This window comes from Microcebus murinus, chromosome 1 (genome assembly GCF_040939455.1).
Source record: "Microcebus murinus isolate Inina chromosome 1, M.murinus_Inina_mat1.0, whole genome shotgun sequence".
In the NCBI taxonomy this organism is placed as follows: Eukaryota; Metazoa; Chordata; class Mammalia; order Primates; family Cheirogaleidae; genus Microcebus; species Microcebus murinus.
The window spans coordinates 118,162,929-118,180,395 of record NC_134104.1 but is presented as its reverse complement, the minus strand read 5'-3'; the positions used below and the strand labels follow the sequence as shown (position 1 = coordinate 118,180,395).

The 17,467-nt window shown below is 51.0% G+C and overlaps 1 protein-coding gene across 4 annotated transcripts in view; it reads left to right on the top strand.

Moving 5' to 3' along the window:
* The first annotated feature begins 1,570 nt into the window (after window positions 1-1,570).
* The window catches only part of MRAS (muscle RAS oncogene homolog), a 57,307-nt gene continuing 41,410 nt past the window's right edge, over window positions 1,571-17,467 (top strand). The window contains exon 1 of one of the 4 annotated variants that reach the window (XM_012749145.3): window positions 1,571-1,829. The gene's annotated coding sequence lies outside the window, so the exon portion shown is untranslated. Of the gene's footprint in view, window positions 1,830-1,889; window positions 2,061-2,359; window positions 2,512-2,540; window positions 2,773-17,467 lie in introns of those variants that run through there. The other 3 variants (XM_012749143.3, XM_012749141.2, XM_012749140.2) reach the window with 3 other exon arrangements.

Below are 17,467 nucleotides of genomic sequence, written 5' to 3'. Positions count from 1 at the left end.
CACACCTTTATTTCAGAGTTCAAAGAGCAGAGGTGGCGACCCAAATGGGACAGACCATCCCCAATCACAACCTGCACAATTTAATCTCACCATTAGAGAATCCATACCCAGGTAGCTGGGTATGACTACTAGCTGTTTAAAGTCCATTTCTGAGAAATGTGTTATTAATAATACATGCATGAAAGTGGTATAAAGACAGCTCTTGTGTAGACATTGTCACAGCTCAAGCTGGGGGTAACATTAGGCTTCTGCGCCAGTCAGGGCCCAGGACAGTTCTTTCACTCCCTATTGCCAAGGTGAGATACTCTTGATAGTACCCAGTCTGCTCTTCCCTGTTCTGGGCACTCTTGGGGTCTACCAGGCCTTCAGAGCAGCAAATGGGAGTGAGGGTGGGGGGGGGGGTATAACAGCTTCCACCAAATGGCTGGTTGGGTGGCCGGGATGCCAGTGGAAGCCTGCCTGGGATTGAGAGCCTCAGCGTGGCAGGCAAGCCTGCCAAGGGGACCTCACAGCAGAGCTGCAAGGTCCCCTTAGGCCTGGGGTGAAAAATGGGAAGGAAGTGGTTTCCTTGGATGTGTAAAGCTAGTTCCAAGTCATAGAGGTCCGCCCACAAAAAGACTGTGCTCAGAAATGATGCTGATAATCAAAACCACAATGAGATACCACTTCATCCCCAGTCGGATGGCTATAATAAAAAAGACACACAATAACAAGAGTTTTAGAGGATGTGGACACATTGGAACCCTTATACATTGTTGGTAGGAATGTAAAGTGGTGCAGCTTGAAAAACAGTTTGGCAGTTCCTCAAAAACTTAAACACTTTTTGAGGCTGGACGTGGTGGCTCACACCTGTAATCTCAGCACTTTGGGAGGCTGAGATGGGAGGATGACTTTGGGCCAGGAGTTCAAGAGCAGCCTGGGTGGCATAGAGAGACCCCAGCCTTACAAAAAATAGAAAAATGAGCTGGGAGCGGTGGCGCACCTGCTGTCTTAGCTACCTGGGAGGCTGAAGCAGGAGGATCGCTTGAGCCCTGGAGTTTGAGGTTGCTGTGAGCTATGATCACACCACTGCACTCCAGTCTGGGTGGCAGAATAAGACCCTGTTTCTAAAAATATAAAAACAAAAAAACAGTTAAATAGAGTTAACATATGACCCAACAGTTCCACTCCTAGGTATATACCCAAGAGAAATGAAAACATATGTTCATACAAAGACTTGTACACAAATATTCATACCAGCTTTATTCACAATAGTTCAAAAGTGGAAACCTAAATATCCATCAACTGATGAACAGATAAACAAAATGTGATATATATGTACAATGAAATATTATTCAGTCATAAACAGGAATGAAGCACTGCTACATGCTAAAACATATACGGACCATGAAAATATTATGCTAACCGAAAAGAAGCCACAAAAGACCACATGTCGTACTTTTCCATTTATAGCAAATGTCCTGAATAGGCAAATCCACAGAGACTGAAAGTAGATTAGTGGTTTCCAGAGGCTGGGGGGAGGGGAGAAGGGGTAAAGTCTTTTGTGTTGTTTTCTTTTTGTGGGACGCGATGAAAATATTGTTATTAGATCACGGTAATAGTTGCACAACTTTCTGAATATACCAAACACCACTGAACTGTGCACTTTAAAAGATGGAATTTTATGGTAGGTGGAGTATATCTCAATTTTTTAAATGAGGGGAAAACGACGCCGATGGAGAGGAGTTAGGGGAACTGAAACAATGAAATGGTGAGCAAGTGTCGCCTGTCCCCGTCGCGTCTACCCGACGAAGTTTGGGCCCAGGAACAGTACACCAAGAAGGCCTGGGGTAAGCGATGCTAGGGGCTTGGTCTAGGAAGAAAGTCATCTGGGGATTCAAAGAGAATGCGGTTAAGGTGGCGGCCGAGGACCGCCGAGGATTGGGGAGGCGTCCGTAGGCTCAGAAGTTGGCCGGGCTAGAGCGGAGATTTAAAAGGCTGGAGCGCAGAGGCTCTTAAAGCGGCCCGGCAGAATTCCCATTCGGCGTCACCTTAAAGCCAGCTCCCCCGCTCGGACCCGGGTAAGTGCGCGGGGCCGCGGGGGAGGTAGCGGCGCCGGCCCCGGCTGGTGGCCCGGCTCGCGCGCTCTGCCCGGCCGGGGGGACTCGGCGCGGGCGGGCCGGACTTCGCGGGGCTCGCGTCCCGGAGGACGGGGTGCTCGCGGAGCCGCGGGGTCCAGGCGCCGGGGCCGGGCTCCTCCAGCGCCCGCCACACCGCTCTATTTTTAGCAGGCGCCGTGGCAATATAAGGAATGCGCGGCGCGCCGGGCGCTCAGGGCGCGTGCGGGGTGCGCGGTCGCTTTAAGGAGGCGCCGGGGCGGGGACGGCCGGAGCGGCGGGCGGGCGGCCGGCTGGCGGGTGGCCGGCAGTCAGGCTGCCGTGGGCCCCGGCTGGCGCGGCGCTGCCTCCTCACCCGCGCGAGCATGGAGGAGGCGACCTGAGGGCCGGAGCCGAGCCGGGGCGGGAGCGCGCGGTGAGTGGTCGGGCGGCCCGGGAGGGGAGGGAGCCCCGCGGCGCCTCCCCCGCCCGGCCGGTGCTTTGTTCCGGGGCGGGAGGTGTGGCCGCCCCCGGCTCGGCAGCGCTCTCCTAGCGCGTGGTGCGCCCTCGGACTGGCTGTTCGTGGCCTTTTGCCCCCATCGCGTGCTCCAGAGTAACGGTGTGACAACGGAAAACCGGCCACTACTGAGACCCCGGTGGGGAGGGCCTGCTCACCGCTCAGAAAGACCCTTTCATGGTAATCACCCTTGGGTTCCTTGGCTGCCCTGGCCAGGACCTGTCGGGGAGAGGGGCAGCAGGACTGGGGTGGGGGTGGGGGTGGGAGTGGGGGTCTCTTTCCCCATGTAAGATGGTGTTAACGGGGGGGGGAGGGGGGGCAGGGATCCTTCAGGGAGTTGTCAAATTTATCTGAATAATAAAAGGCAGCCTGCTTCATAAACAACCCATCGCTGCACCCCCAGGGCTTGGGGAGCTGGGGTTCTGGTCGCAGCTAGGGCCTGGGCTCAGACATTTAACTGTGTGTCAGTCACAGTGCCGGTCTTGTCCCGCAAAACTGAGTGCCGACCCAGCGTGGTCACTGCTGAGATGGGGAATCCCAGGCGTCGTGGGATCCCCACTGTAGACCCGGTTATACTCTGTGGCGGGAGCTGAGGTCTGTGCTGGCCTGGGGTACCGTGGAGGCTGGAGAGGTGCACAAAGACCACTTCACTGTGGTCTTGATGTAGAGCTCTGGGATCGCCCTCCACCCCCATGGGCCCCTGCTGGTAGGGCACTTCCTTGGGCTAGAGTGATTCTGGCTTCTCCAGGACTCCCTCTGTCCTGGGCCTGACCAGAGAAGGTGACTGACAAGGCTCAGAGCTGTGGCCTCCGGAGGTTTGCCTGGCAGCAGGAGCACGAAGGAAATGTGACTTAAAAGCCCCAAAGCTCCGCTGTATTAACAGCAGCCAGACTGCTGCACTTGAAGTGGATTTGTTCATCTTTTGACTAAATGCCTCCAGAAAGGTTTTATTATTATAAAGGGTGGAAGAACTGGGGCAAGAAATGGTCAACAACTCTTGCTTTGGGCCATGGAGCTGTCCTGGCCCCTGTTGTGAGGGTCTGGCTGTCCTGGGCTTGAAGGCTGTAGTGCAGCCTGTATTATGTTTTATAACACAGCATTTGCTGTAGACATTCGCTGGTGGGTTGAGGTGTGAGGTAGCGAGCTGTGGTTATTAATAACTGGTGTCAGAGGCTTAGCAGTGAACAAAGCACTTTGCCGGAGACAGTTCTTAGAGTTTCTCCTGTTTCTTTTCCCAGGGAAGAAACTTGAGCTGCTAACATTTTGTAAACCTCCTAATTTCCTGTAAATCTCATGTCTCTGCTGACGGGGGCTGAAAATGTTTCAGGCAATGGTTTTCACCCTTGGGTCTGGTCATACTGCCTTGGCAGCCAGTTAGCTTCTCTGTCTGTAGTTTATGGCGTGGGGCTTTGATGCTCTGGGGTTTTCTAGGTCTGCTGACCTCTTTGTGGGGGGCATGTTGAATAAGCCTGGTGCTCTAGTGGAGACTGCTCCCCCAGATGTGGCCTCGACATTTACTTGGAGGGGTAGTCAAGGCCTGGTGATGCAAGCGATTATTTTTCAGAGTTGTCACCTTTGCCTCCTGCAAAAGACAGTTTATGTTTTTCACTTATATTGTCATGTAATAAGACATTTTTGTGACAGGTTTAACTTTTATTATTAGTTCTAGCCACAGGTATTTCATACTTTGATTTGATCTGAGCTACATATAAAGCTACTTACAAAGTTAACCTTGAGTTGGTTCATGAGTTCAAGTGGTCATCTGGAACCAGGAAGGACTGATGGGCTCTGGTAAATTAAGCCCCAGGGGTGACTGGTCCTAACCTCGGTCAGAATTACATGTTGACCAGCATCCTGGATCTAATGAGTTGTCAGGGAAATATGGCCTCCATTTTAAATTTCACATCTGGTGTAATCATTGTAATCTGTTCTACCAATGAAATGCCCCCAGAGTATGTCTTCCGCAAGCTCATGGACATTGTGTTGTTTGTACAAACCATAATCATGTGAACATGTTCATAATCAGTGGGAACATGTTCTTGTGCAAAGCTGGAATGTTCCCAAGTGTCCAGAGGGTGTACATTGAGTTCCAGAGGCTCTGTACCGGCCAGCCCAGGGCAGGCATTCAGCCAGCTATAAGGTACAGTCACCCTTGTCTGGGGATGGGAAAAAAAGAAGGATCTGGGGGAGTTCCCTATAACCTGGGGCATCTGGCAGGTACCTATTTTCTAGTGACTGAGCAGAGAATTCAAGCTTTGAGAGGAATTTTGTTTGTGGACTCTGAGGACCTGCACCTTCATCTCGAATAAGTCCTTGTGGTACTGAATCAGTGGGGATGCTTTTGGCTGCAAGTAACAAAATCCAAATAACAGTAAGGTTGAGCAGAGCTCAGGTCTCCCAAAAATGTACTCATTCTTGTGAGATCTCTGTACACAGGAATGGGATATTAGTGCCACTACCAGCTAGTTCTTGCATGCAACAGGTAGCCAAGAAGGCTGCGTTTCCAGAGTTCAGAGTAACGGCTTCTACCTTCTTGGGTCACAGCCTCTTTAATATGCCAATGAGAAGCCCAGAAAATAATGTTCGACATACAAAGTTGGGCTTTTAATTCAGGGGATTCATGGAGCTCTGAAAACCAGCCCTGGATCTCAGGTTAGCCACCTCTGGTCTAAAGACAGGTGTAATGTTCCCTGGGGATCTATTCTGTGTGTGGCCTTGTCGTCCAGCCAAGCCAGTATGCCACTCCAGGGCTGCCTGAGCAGGCAGCGGCAGAGATCAAGGATACAGATAGAGTGGGACAGTTATCATTGCTCAGCCTGTGCAGTCAGCCAGCGGGTCCATCCTGTGGAGCTCTGACAAAGGGCAGCAGTGCTACCCCCTGCTTCCGCTAGCTCTGGGGGTGGGGAGGGGACCTGCTGATATCCAGATGTCCAAAAGACAAGGTAGGTAGGTCATCACCAGTTGGTGAGGTCTCATAGGGCTGTACACCTGGCATCAGGCTACCTCGATGGATAAAACGTCACGGTTTTGTTGCTAGTAAGGTTTTGGAGAGCACCAAGAACGGATCTGGCTGTGCAGCATGTAGCGGCGGGACAAAGGAGGGTGGGATGGAGAGTGGGAGCTCGGAGCTTTTGGCCTTCTGTGACTCTCTGTAGGGCTTGGGTTGGGTGTGCTACGTGGCCTGTGCTACATGGCCCCAGGCTCCATCTGCAACTTCTCTGCCCAGCCCTCAGGGTTGTCATGGGGATTAGATGAAACACACAGATGAAAATGTGCTTGGGAGGCCAAGAAAGGACTGTAAGAATGAAAAGCATTATCAGTATTCAGGCGAACTTCAGGTAACAAAATCCTGGACCAAGAAGGGCCCCTTGAGTACATTCAGCCTAGATTCACATCCAGTAGAGCACATTTCTCATAGTAGTGAGGGAGATAATTTTAGGTGAGACACAGACAGCATCTTTCATTTTAATAGTTACATACTGGTTTATATAATATGTATTATTTAAAAATACAGGGATCACATCAAACCTGGTTTTTTAAAATGAATATTTTGTTTAGGTTAAGGGTAAAGAAAGAATTTTAAAAGTATGGTGATTTCAGATTAAGCTGGTATTAGTACAGTAGTAGACAAATACGGCCAAGATGGGAAGTGACTCCTGAGTAAAGGCTCAAGGAGAGACTCTAACAGGGGAGTCCTTCCTTCCGTGACAGCCTGTTAAGGCTGAGTCTTTGATTTCTGCTTCTAGAGATGAGCACTTGCTGCCTGCCCTTCAAGTCGGTCCACTCTGTTTGGGAGTTTATCCCTGTGAAGTTCTTTCCTTCCTTCCCTTAACCTGTCCCACTGGATCCATCCCCCGTGAACCTTTGACAGTCTTGCTCTTCTCAAACATGACCAGCTTTACTTTCTTCAGCAGCTTCAACTGCTCCTCACATGTCATGGTTTAAAGATAGCCCTCATGTATGTCCTTCCTTCCTTCCTCCCATCCACCCACCCATCCACTCGTCTATCCATCCTACTTTCCTTCAGCCAAGACTGGTGGGCTGGCCCTGTACCACTCACTTTATATCCTCCGTCTCTGAGCCCCACAGTGGTATTGTCAGATGCTGTTAGCCTTTTACAGCTGTGGGAACTGAGGCTCAGGGAGGTTAAGTAGGTCACCCACAGTCATACTCTGAGAGAAGCAGAGCCCGGAAGGAGTCTGACCAAGGTCTGTCTGTCCCCGAAGCACATGTTCCTTCTGTTACATTGTGCTGTCCCCAGAACTGAATGACCAAAATGACACTGTCCCTTCTCTCCTGGTTCTTATGGGACATATCCCATGGGGGTGTGTCTGTACACAGTCAGTGCTGCTGCGGGGCAAAGGCTCACGAGGGGTGGGGATGGAGCAGCCTGTGCACGAGCACCAGGAGGTGGCAGAAGGCACAGAGGTGCAGAAGTGGCCGGTTGGCAAAGAGGCAGAATGCACCTAGATGGCAGTCATCTTGTCATCAGCTACAAACCCCTAAATCATGAGTGCACTTTATTTTTTTAATTTGGAAAAAGAGAAAAATATATAAAGGATAATATAACAAATACCATATACCCATTACCCAAAATGACCAGATGTGACCATTGTATCTGTACCTGATCCTTTCCATGCTAGAGCAGGACTTAATAATGCATCCCTGGTCATTTGGCCTGGCTGCTTGGACTCTGTGCTGGGCTCTGGGAGCCTTGCTCGTGAGTTTCCATGGTTGGCTCTCTCTTTGGGCCTCGTATCCTCAGCTAATTTGATGAAGATGCCGGCGGGCACCCCCCGCCCCAAGGTTGTTGATTGAAGAGCCTTTTGCTGTTTCTGACCACACTGGGGAGAGGCCATGGGGAAGTCGGAAAAGTGTGCATTTTTGGCTGTGACCTTTTTCAGAGAAGTTCATCCACCCTCACAAACACCCGCCTTGATCATTGTGGGTTCAGGCCAGGCTGCAGAGTGTGGTTTAGTTATAGCTGCCCAAACTGAACTGTAATTTAAATGGTGGATTTGTGTATTTGGAAGACACAGAAAACATGATTCTCTTTATAATTAGATGGCGATTTGTTAAGCAGCTCATCTGAAATGATCTTTAACAAAATACATTTTATTTCTTAAGTATACCACTACTTTAATGTAAAGAGACTAAAGCAGGACAGACCCCTAACCCCTAGCCTTACCTGCTGCCCCAGCTTTCCCTTCCTGCATCTTTCACAGAAGAACCAGTGCCTGGTACTGGGTCCTCCTCTCCTCCAAGCAGGAGTGAGGCAGGAGAGCCAGCTCTGCAGCTGCAGAGGCTAGACTCGCTCCATGATGACAGCACCCAGTTTCTCACCCAACTGTGTGCAGCCTTCTCCTTTCCACCCCCTGATCGGCTCCTGAGCTGGAGCCTGGCGTGATCCCATTTGCACTGGAGCTTGGCTCCAGTTATAACGAGCAGTGAGCAAAGTACTGCTTTTTAGAGCTGTGTAGCAAAGACTCAAAAACTTCTGGAAAGGCCTTCCTTACCCAGGCAGAGCCCATTTTCAGTGAGTCACGATTGGGGATCAAGATTATTATGGAACTAGTTTCATAATAGAACATGAGGACCTGAGAGGATCCCCAGCTCCTCTTCCTTAAGTGGCAAGAAGGACTTGAAGTGTTTTCTGTCCCTGAGATGCCAGCACAGAATAATACCACTGGTTCTCTTTCCTCACTCAGATGGTGCTGCTGCAAAGCCAGCAGGGGCTGGGAGCCCGGAGCCCGCAGAAGGACCTGCTTTGTTGGGCTCGCCTTGCATTAGAAGCGGTGCCAATGGAGGCAGCTAAACATACTACAAAACCAATGCCTATTTGATTATACAGATATGTACCACATGTGTTGTGTTTACAGGCCCACTTGTAAAAGGCAAGTTTGGGTTTAGAAACAACCTCCTATACATACAGTGTGTTAGGCTGTCCCTATTATACCAAGTGCACAAATTAAGAGTAGCAGTTTTTGTGGGCACGGGGAGCTGGGGAGAGATTGCTGGAGCGTGATGGACTCAGGTGGCCCACCCACCCCTTTAGGAGCTGACCATTTTGGGAGGGGGATTGGGGACAGGTTCTGAAAATATAAAATGAAATATGTAAAAGCATTATATATTCCTTTCAGCAGCACAATTAATTTTAGTTCAGCTTAGCATTTTTTTTTTATCCTTTAGAATTTCAGCATGCCTTCTGGAAAATCCCCCCTTTTCAAATAACCCACAAATTCACTCTTTTCTATTTTAACTCCACTGGGAAGTGTTGTCCCAAGGAGGAGGCAGGGGCAGAGCCATCTTTCTTGGCTGATCCCCTTCTGGGAAGCCTCTATCATGGTCTTCTTTCAACGCCTGCTTTATTGTGCCCAGAGATGATGGAAGAAGGGTGGAGCCACTGTCCCAAAGCCTTGGGCGGGGGGCATATATTAAAAAAGACTTGTAAGAGATAGGTCTCCTCAGCCTCCCTGCTATGCCCACATTCCTCAGGTCCAGCTTCCTTGGGCAGATGGCTGGAAGGCCTATCGCGCCTCATGCCCAAGCCCTTCTTTCCCCACTGAGGAAGTCTGGCCCAGGAGAGGTCAGGTGCCTTGTTGGTGCTCTCAGGCCAGCTGGCATCACGGCCTTCCCGCCACCCACACTCACTGGCCCCCAGCCCCACCCACCCACAGTGGACAGCTGCCTGAGTCTACTTATCTGGGACTGGGTGGGTGTTTCCTGCATGGTTGAGATTTTAGGAGGAAATCAAAATAAAGAAACAAAGCCTTTGTTTTATTTATGGACTCCAACTGGGGATGCCTGGAGGGATGGAATGGGGGAGCAGGAGGAGCAGGTCACTTGGCACTTCAACAAAATAGCCATTCTAAAAGAGCATTTAACAGGGACTGTTTCTATTTAGGGTTGGCGGGGGTGAATAGGAAAGATGGGTGGAGGGCTAGGAGAGCCCCTTTGTGCTGAAGGAGAGGGTGGGACAGCCCTTGCCCCAAGCATGGTCTCTGCCAGCGCCTGGTGTTCAGGCAGGGAGAATTGGCAGCAGCCTGAGGGCCTCAGGGACTCTCCACCTTCCCTTCCCGAGGGACCCCTTCTCCAATTCCTGTCCCACTGCCTGTTGTCTTTGTGACCTTCAGTGAGTTGCCACCTCTGTGAGCCTCCTCTTCTTTACTCCTAAGGGGGCATGTCCCTACCACCGCCTGTGCCCCTTCTTTCTCTAGTGCAGTTATGCTGGCGCAAGCCCTCATCCCACATATGTGGAAATGGGAGGTGCCTTCCCCCACATTTCCTTTTCTTTTCTTTTCTTTTCTTTTCTTTTCTTTTCTTTTCTTTTCTTTTCTTTTTTCTTTTCTTTTCTTTTCATTTCAGGGTATTAAGAGGGTACAAACATTCATTCCCCCACATTTCTTAATTCTTCCAAAGGATTTTCTCCTTGTAGAAGTTCTCTGAGGTTATCATTTATTTTCTTAAAAAATTGCCCAAGTGTTGATGCAAACCCTCCTCATCTGCAGTATTTCTCAGGATTTCGGGGTGGGGACCATGCCTGCTGGCCATCTGGCTCCAAGGTCAGCTGTCCCTTTGCCACATACGCATCTAATAGGCTTAGCACCTTCATTCCCTAAGCCCCACCAAGCTGTGCTCTTGTATGTAACAGGCTTTCACCAAGCTCGAAGCAGGGCAGAAGTTAAAACCGAATGTCAGATATCCTCCCCTTGCTTGGTCACACCCTTGGAGAATTACTCCACGGCTGTCTCCTCAAACCTAGTTTACTGCCATTTTCCAGGGACCAGCTTCCTGGACACTTTCCCCCAGACTCCCCCAAAACTCCAAATTTCCATTGCTTTTGATTGTAGAAAAATAACGACATCTTTGCTAGACTGTGGGCTACCCTTTTATTAATACATCTGAAAAGGACCATTAAAGAGCTTGTCTAAACAAGAATTGTGCACCCTTGGCCTACTCTGTTACCTATAGTAAGAACCAGCAGAAGCTATGGGATTATTAAACTGTTATCATTACTAGCTAGATCAAATTCCTTTTTATTTTTATTTTTTTTGAGACAGAGTCTTGCTCTATTGCACCAGGTGGAGTGCAGTGGTGCCATCATAGCTCTCTGCAACCTCAAACTCCTGGGCTTACGTGATCCTTCTGCCTCAGCCTCCCAAGTAGTTGGGAGTACAAGCATGTGCCACGATGGCTGGGTTATTTTTCTGTTTTTAGTAGAGATGGGGGTCTAGCTCTTGCTCAGGCTGGTCTAAACTCCTGACTGCAAGTGATCCTCCCAACTCAGCCTCCCAGAGTGCTAGGATTACAGGCGTGAGCCTCACTGTGCCTGGCCTAGATCAAATTCTTAAGCCAGGCTTTCTTTCCTAATGACCAGAGCAAACCCACGTGTTAATCTTTAACTTTCCTGCTAGAACATTTTGCAGAGTAACTGTAAGGATTAGAGATAGTATATATCAACAAATATTTATTGAGTACCTTCTCTGTGCCAGGCACATGCTAGGTACCAAAGATACAGTGGAGAATAAAACAGAGGATGGATCCTGCCCTCATGAGGCTGACAGTCTAGTGCGTGAAGATACATTACATCATAAACAACTAAGCAAAGTACCAGCATGCACAGTACTGTCAAGGCAGACAGTGGGGTGCTTTGGAAGAACACAACAGTAATTTCAGCTGTCTGGGGTGCAATGGGGTCAGGAAAGTATATGATGTGGGGTGCTTAGCATATGGTCAGGGCTTAATAAATAGTCATTATAATCAACCCTGACCACAGGGCCCAGCCTGGTTCTGCTGCTACCACCTGTCAATGGAAAAGAAGCCAAACTCTGTGAAATAATTTAAAGAGGTTTATTCTGAGCCAAGTTTGAGGACCATGACCTGGAGCCACACCTAATAAGCCTTGAGCAAAAGGACTTGCTGTGGTTGGTTTACAGTTTGATTTTATACATTTCAAGGAGACAGGAATTAAATGTAAAGTTGTATATCAATACAAGGAAGGTGCACATTGGTTTAGCCCTAAAAAGTGGGACATCTCAAAGTGGGGATTTACAGGTTAAACTCTTTGATTTATAATTGGTTAAAGAAATAAAGCTTTGTCTAAAGGCTTAGAATGTTTTAAGTTAAGGAAGTCTGTTAATCAGAGGCAAGCCACCAGGTATACGGCCTGGTATGTGGGTGAATTGAGGACGTCCAGGTGTGGTTTAAGCTTTGTCTTGCATAGCTTTAGGCTTGTTAATGCCTTACAGAGGATGTCTCCAAGAATGAAGCAGGGCAGGATGAGGCATGCCTGACCTCCCTTCTGGCCAGCAACTCAGTTTTAGGGTATCCCTTTAGCCACGAGGGAGTCCATTCAGTCAGTTGGGGGGGGGGGTTAAGATTTTATTTCAGTTCACACACCTACCAACAATAGTTTTGCACAGAGAGGTTTTTAATTTGCCCAAGGTTATACAGCTAGCAGAGGGGCAAATGCTTTGATTCATGACTTTTTACAAAAGTGCTGTATGTGGGAAGCAGAGGGGTTGGGAGGCTGGCTCCCCAGCCAATACCGGCCTTCGGATGGGCCCTGCCCCTGGGAACTGAGTGGTCGCCAGCTCTGCCTTTGCTGTTCTTCTGGCCCCGGCAGCTGCCTGGCCTGGCCAGGCTCATTAACCAGGCAGGAAGAACGCAGCCGTTTAGGGCCTGGGGAAAGAGATGTTAAGAGTGGCCTCCTGCCTTTCCAGCCGAGTGGGCTTAAAATCCTGGATTTATAATAGTGTGAATTGTGATGGAAAAAAAGAAAGAAAAAAAAATCCTGGATTTGGAAGGGTCCCTGAGAAGTCATCCCACCCCGCCTCCAGCCCCATTCACCGCTCCAGAGCCAGGTGGCCGTCCTCCCTCCAGTGTCCGCCTCACGGGCGTTCGCAGAGGAAAATCCCACACTCATTGCCATGCCCGCCTCGTTTTCAGGAAGTTTCCCTTTTATTTGACTCCAGCCCTTCTCTCTGCAGCCTGGTTACTCTTTAACAGTGGAGATTAGATCATCTCTCTTCACCTTAGGGAAGAGCCTAAACCCTGTTTTCTTTCTTATTTTTGGACAGGCATCAAAATTTTCACATTCTTCATGAATGGTGTTTAACATCTTGAATGTAAACGATGAAAACAAATCAAAGCAGCAGTTCTTTCTGATCGTGCCTTTTTGTCCTCCGCCTCCTGGGTTCTGTTACACTCCCGGGTTGGGCTGTGCACCTTCCCCTCAACAGAGCAAGGCTGCCGTCTCCTGCAGGCTGAGTGACCCCTCCTGCTGCCCTTGCCTCAGTGTCCCTCCGCTAGTACTTCCTTTGGCAGGAGCCCGCTCTGCTGTGGAGCAGCCACACCTCTCAGATGTGTGTGTGCTCAAGCAGGCCAGGGGTAGGGCTAGAGGGCTGATTTGTTTGGTTTATACAACGTGTGAAACTTTCAAATTGGTGGCCAATATTTAAAAAGCAGGAGTTTTCGCATAAAAACTCAGACTTCTGGGTGTTATTTAAAATGTTAGACTACCTGGCAACCCAGTTGAGACATTCTCATGGTACAGCAGGCAGCGGGTACATGGTCACAGTGGCCTCCTGTTTGCCACGGGCCCAGCTGCCCCCTCTCTCATTGGTCCACCTGGCCTCTGCCAGCGCGTGAGTCTGGGATGTGCATTTTCTTCTCAAGTCCTTCTTTCTGCTACTGGAGGAAGACTTCGCCCTGGTGAGAAGCATCCATCTCACAGGCCCGGGGGCTGCTGACACAGAGGATTGCCTTCCCTTCCTCTCTGTTGCCACCCCTGCCCTTCTCCTGGGCCACTTACCAAAGGGGGTGGTGGTGGAAGGGTGTGACTTCCATGAGGTGAGCAGCTCTGGGCTGGGGCAGCCTAGGGCACAACCAGTGGAGCTGTGCTCTGTTTGGCTCCACACAGACCCACGTTCGAGATAGGCGGTGTGAGAGGAGTTTGCCCTGTAGCCGTGTGGGGACTGGGTGCGGCACCCCCGGCTCAGAACACCGGGGATGTCACGGATCTGGGCTCTGGGCACTGGTGGGGGCTCAGTGCTCTGGGAGTACGGGCAGCAGGGAAGGACTCCTTGTTGTCACTGCTTCTGCTGGGCTGCTGCCCACGTGTGTCCAGTGGGACTCCTTACATGGTGTCTCCCTTGTAAGGGCTGCCACCCCACTCCTGTAGGCCCTGTGTGGTCTCAACAGAGTGCCGGCACCATCCACACAAGCCTGCTCCCATGGTAGAAATGCAGACAGCAGGCCCCTGGGGCGTCTCTGTGCAGAAAGTGTCCACTCTAAGGTGCCCAGAGGTGAAGAAGATGAGGCCTGGCCCTCAGCCCCCGTCCACTGTAGCAGGGGACTATGACAGTAAGGAACACACATCTCCTAGATTTGAGGGGAGATGGAGAGGTACACACCAAGCTTTGTGGTCAAACTTGCGCATGGAGATGCGTGGCCTTGGACAAACCACAGCACCTCTCTGACGACCTGCATGGTTCCCAAAGGACCTAAATGCCTCTTGGTAAGATGTCTCGAGTCTTCAAATGGAGTAACGGCTGCAAAGCACTCAGGCTGCTGCCTGCCGCCTGGCTGCCATTCCACAGATGGAAGCAAGGTGGCCGGGTGGAAGGAGGCTGTGGGAGGTGGAGGTGGCCTGGGGCAATTAATCACTTCTGGAGGCTGGGTTTATTTAAGAAAGGCTGGGGGGTGGGGAACAGGGAGGCTGCTCCTTAGACAAGGGGCTGTTCTCACAGGCAGAGGACAGGTGAGAAGCAGTGAGAACTCTCATGGGCAGACTTGGTGCCTGTGGGCGCCAGGCACCCTGCCATGCACCATCCCTGTCCTCAAGGACGGGGCACTAGGAACCAGCAGGGCACAGGCTGTGGGAGGGTAAGGGGTGTTGGCCTGGAATGCCGTGGTGAGGGGGAGAGCTTCAGGCACCCATGGGCAGTTTTTCAGGAGGACGACGTGCTCAGGGGTGAGCTGAGGAGCAATCACACTGGAGTGGGGGGGGTGACGCTGGTGGAGGGGGCCCTAGGCGAGCCGCTGAGGTAGGCAAGCCACACACGGCAGAGGCGCTGGGCCTCGGCCTCGGATTTGAGGTAAACGGATGTTTGAACTGCTGGGGGACAAAGACTAAGAGAGTTGAGGGCAGAAAGGTGGGAAAGGGGCCGGGCTGGTGGGGGCAGGTGCTGGCCGAGTCCAGTTTGTGCAGGGTTGGGCCCGAGCAGCCGGGAAGGAGCAATGAGGGGCTCATGGGCTCAGCAGAGTGAGGGTGGGGAGCAGGAAGGACAGCAGCCTGCCAGGCTGGGGGAGGTGAGGGCCCCCAGCATGACCTTCGCAGTTGTGTGCAGATTCCTATGGAAAGCTGCAGGTGAGACTGCCCAGCACTAGGAAAATATTAATAGACCCCCAGGGACTGAGAACAAGGATTTAAAAATAAAGCCACTTCCTCCTCTCTTCCCTTAGCTGCCACTCAAGGCAACTGGGAGACTGATGGCAGCCTTGCCCTCACCCCAGATTGCGTTCCTCCCACCCTTGTTGTTGGTGGGGGCTGGGATAGGACCCCAGAGGCCATGGGGCCAGGTGAGCTGGGGCAGCTGTGTGGCCCCTTAGACTGAGGGTCTTGTTGCCACCTAAGTTCTGAGACCACTTAGACCCTCAGGCTTGGGGACTCTGGGTGGTGACTGGGGCAGTTTCGGTTTCCTTGCTTGCCAGGTCTCAGTGCCAATCTCAGCCTTTCCCTGTCCTAACCTGTGCTCTTGGGCAAATGCCTTAACTTCTCTGCCTCTGTCTCCCCCCTGTTAAAGTGGGGATGATAGCCCTCCCCAGAGGTTCCAGCCTCAGGCCTTTGTGGCCCAGGTGGCCCTCCCCTGGGTCACCTGTCCTTCCCAGCCCTGTACCTCTTTCCAGTCCCCTGCCCTCTGAGCTTCTGGAGTTTGTACTGTGCAATTTGTCTGGTCTCTGCTGGGCTTTTCCTGCTGGCTAACCTCAGTGTGGTCATCAAAAAGAGTTGTGGGGACCCTGTTTGACTGCGCAGCCATTCAGCAAGCCTACGTTACACTCCCGTGTGTGCTTGGGGTGCGGTAGGTTAGGGTCTGAGGGCCCCCAGTGCATGTGAGGCGCATCACTCCTAGCCATGCAGCCTTGGGCACTTGTTTCATCATCGTTCAGTGCTTATTAAGCAGCTACTGTGTGCCAGCTCAAGGGGGGTTTGGAGAAGCAAGAAGGCTTCCTGTAGGAGGCAGGACTTAGGATAGATTTCAAAGAAGGATGTTGATGATGGTAATAACTTGGTGTTTATGAGCAGTCATTCTGTGCCAGATATAAGGACAAGCAGATAAATGTAGCCTTTCACAGCCACCATGAGGCAAATGCTGCCACTGTTGCCACTTTGACAGAAGAGAAAACTGAGGCACAGAAGGCAAATGACTTGCCTAAGGTTGCAGGCTGTCTGCATAACTCAAGCTCCTTGGCAAGGGGTTCCAAGTGAGGGGCCAGCCCTGGGCTGGGCATGTGTAGGGACACAAGGAGATGGGCTGGGGCTGAGGCTGGGGCAGGGACCAGTACAGGGAAGAGGATCCCAAATGGAGGGGATAGAAAATAAGGGTTTCAGAGCCACCTGGTGCCCCTAGCTTCTTCCTTGGTCCTCAAGGGTGGGGGTACCTGCTAGTACCAGATCTATGTCCTGTTCTGCAGTCTGTCCCAGTCAGGATATGGGGTGCCAGGGGCAGGGGACATCTGTTCCCAATGACTACTGTTTGCCCTGGGTGCCCCCAATGTTTTGCCCTGCCGGGCTGCTGCTCCTGCAGGGCAGTGATCTGGCCTTGGGGGCCTCCTGGACTCTGATGCCACCCCCCTGCTCACTGCTGACCTCTTTCCAGCACTCCTGGATCTGCTGCCTCTGCCCTGGCCTGACTCCACACGCATGTGCCCACCAGCACCACAGCTGCAAGAGTATGCCCAGCACGACCGGCTAGCGTGGCTCTGGAACCACACTGCTTGGTTTCAGATCCTGGCACTGCCACTTCCTAGCTGGGAAACCTTAGAAACGTTGGTTTATTAATACTTCTCTGTGTCTCAGTTTCTTCATCTATAAAATGGAGATAATCAAAGTCCTTATTACCTCATAGGGTTGTTATGAGAATTAAATGACTTAATTTGGTAAAATCTTCCAACAGCATCGGACACACTGCTTACATATAATGTTCCTACTGTTTCTAATCTAACATGACCACTATTGTAATTATCGCGGAAGATGGTTTCTGCACACATACTCTGGGACTCGTAGTGGTGGTTGTAGGTAGCTAAGCCCCAGGCCCTATCCGGGAGGTGCTCCCATGCTAGTAAGGAAGACACAGGTGTCAACAGTTGAAATATAAGGAAGCATGTGGTACTTGGGGGCCATGCAAAACCCAAGTGCAAGTGTCCCTCCTCTGGCTTACTTCAGCCTTGGCCTTTACCTAGATCTCTGGCCTCCTGTCTGATCATTTCTGCCCTGCTGCAAGCAGTTCAAGTGGGATCCTGGCAGAGGAGTTTGGATTGGTAGAAAAGCAGGGCCAATAGATTAACAGAAGACTTAGATAATAGAGTTCTCCAGAGATAACCAGGCAGACTATCCCTAAAGGTGCTGAGCTCTTCCCATGGAAAAGGATGGCCACTAAGAGATGTTGTGGAGAGAACCAGAAGGGTAGAGTGTTAAGGGTTTCAGATCTGGGGTAGCAAATGAGTTTTCTCTCTGGATCAGTCACCTTGCCCTGGCTGTCAAGAGTGCTGTGTTGAAAAGGATTCCATTAATAAGATTGAGCAAGGAAGAGGACCGTGTCGAACAGTGATGTCTGCCACGGCTCTGGGAATGGGAGGAGCAGCACCCACACCA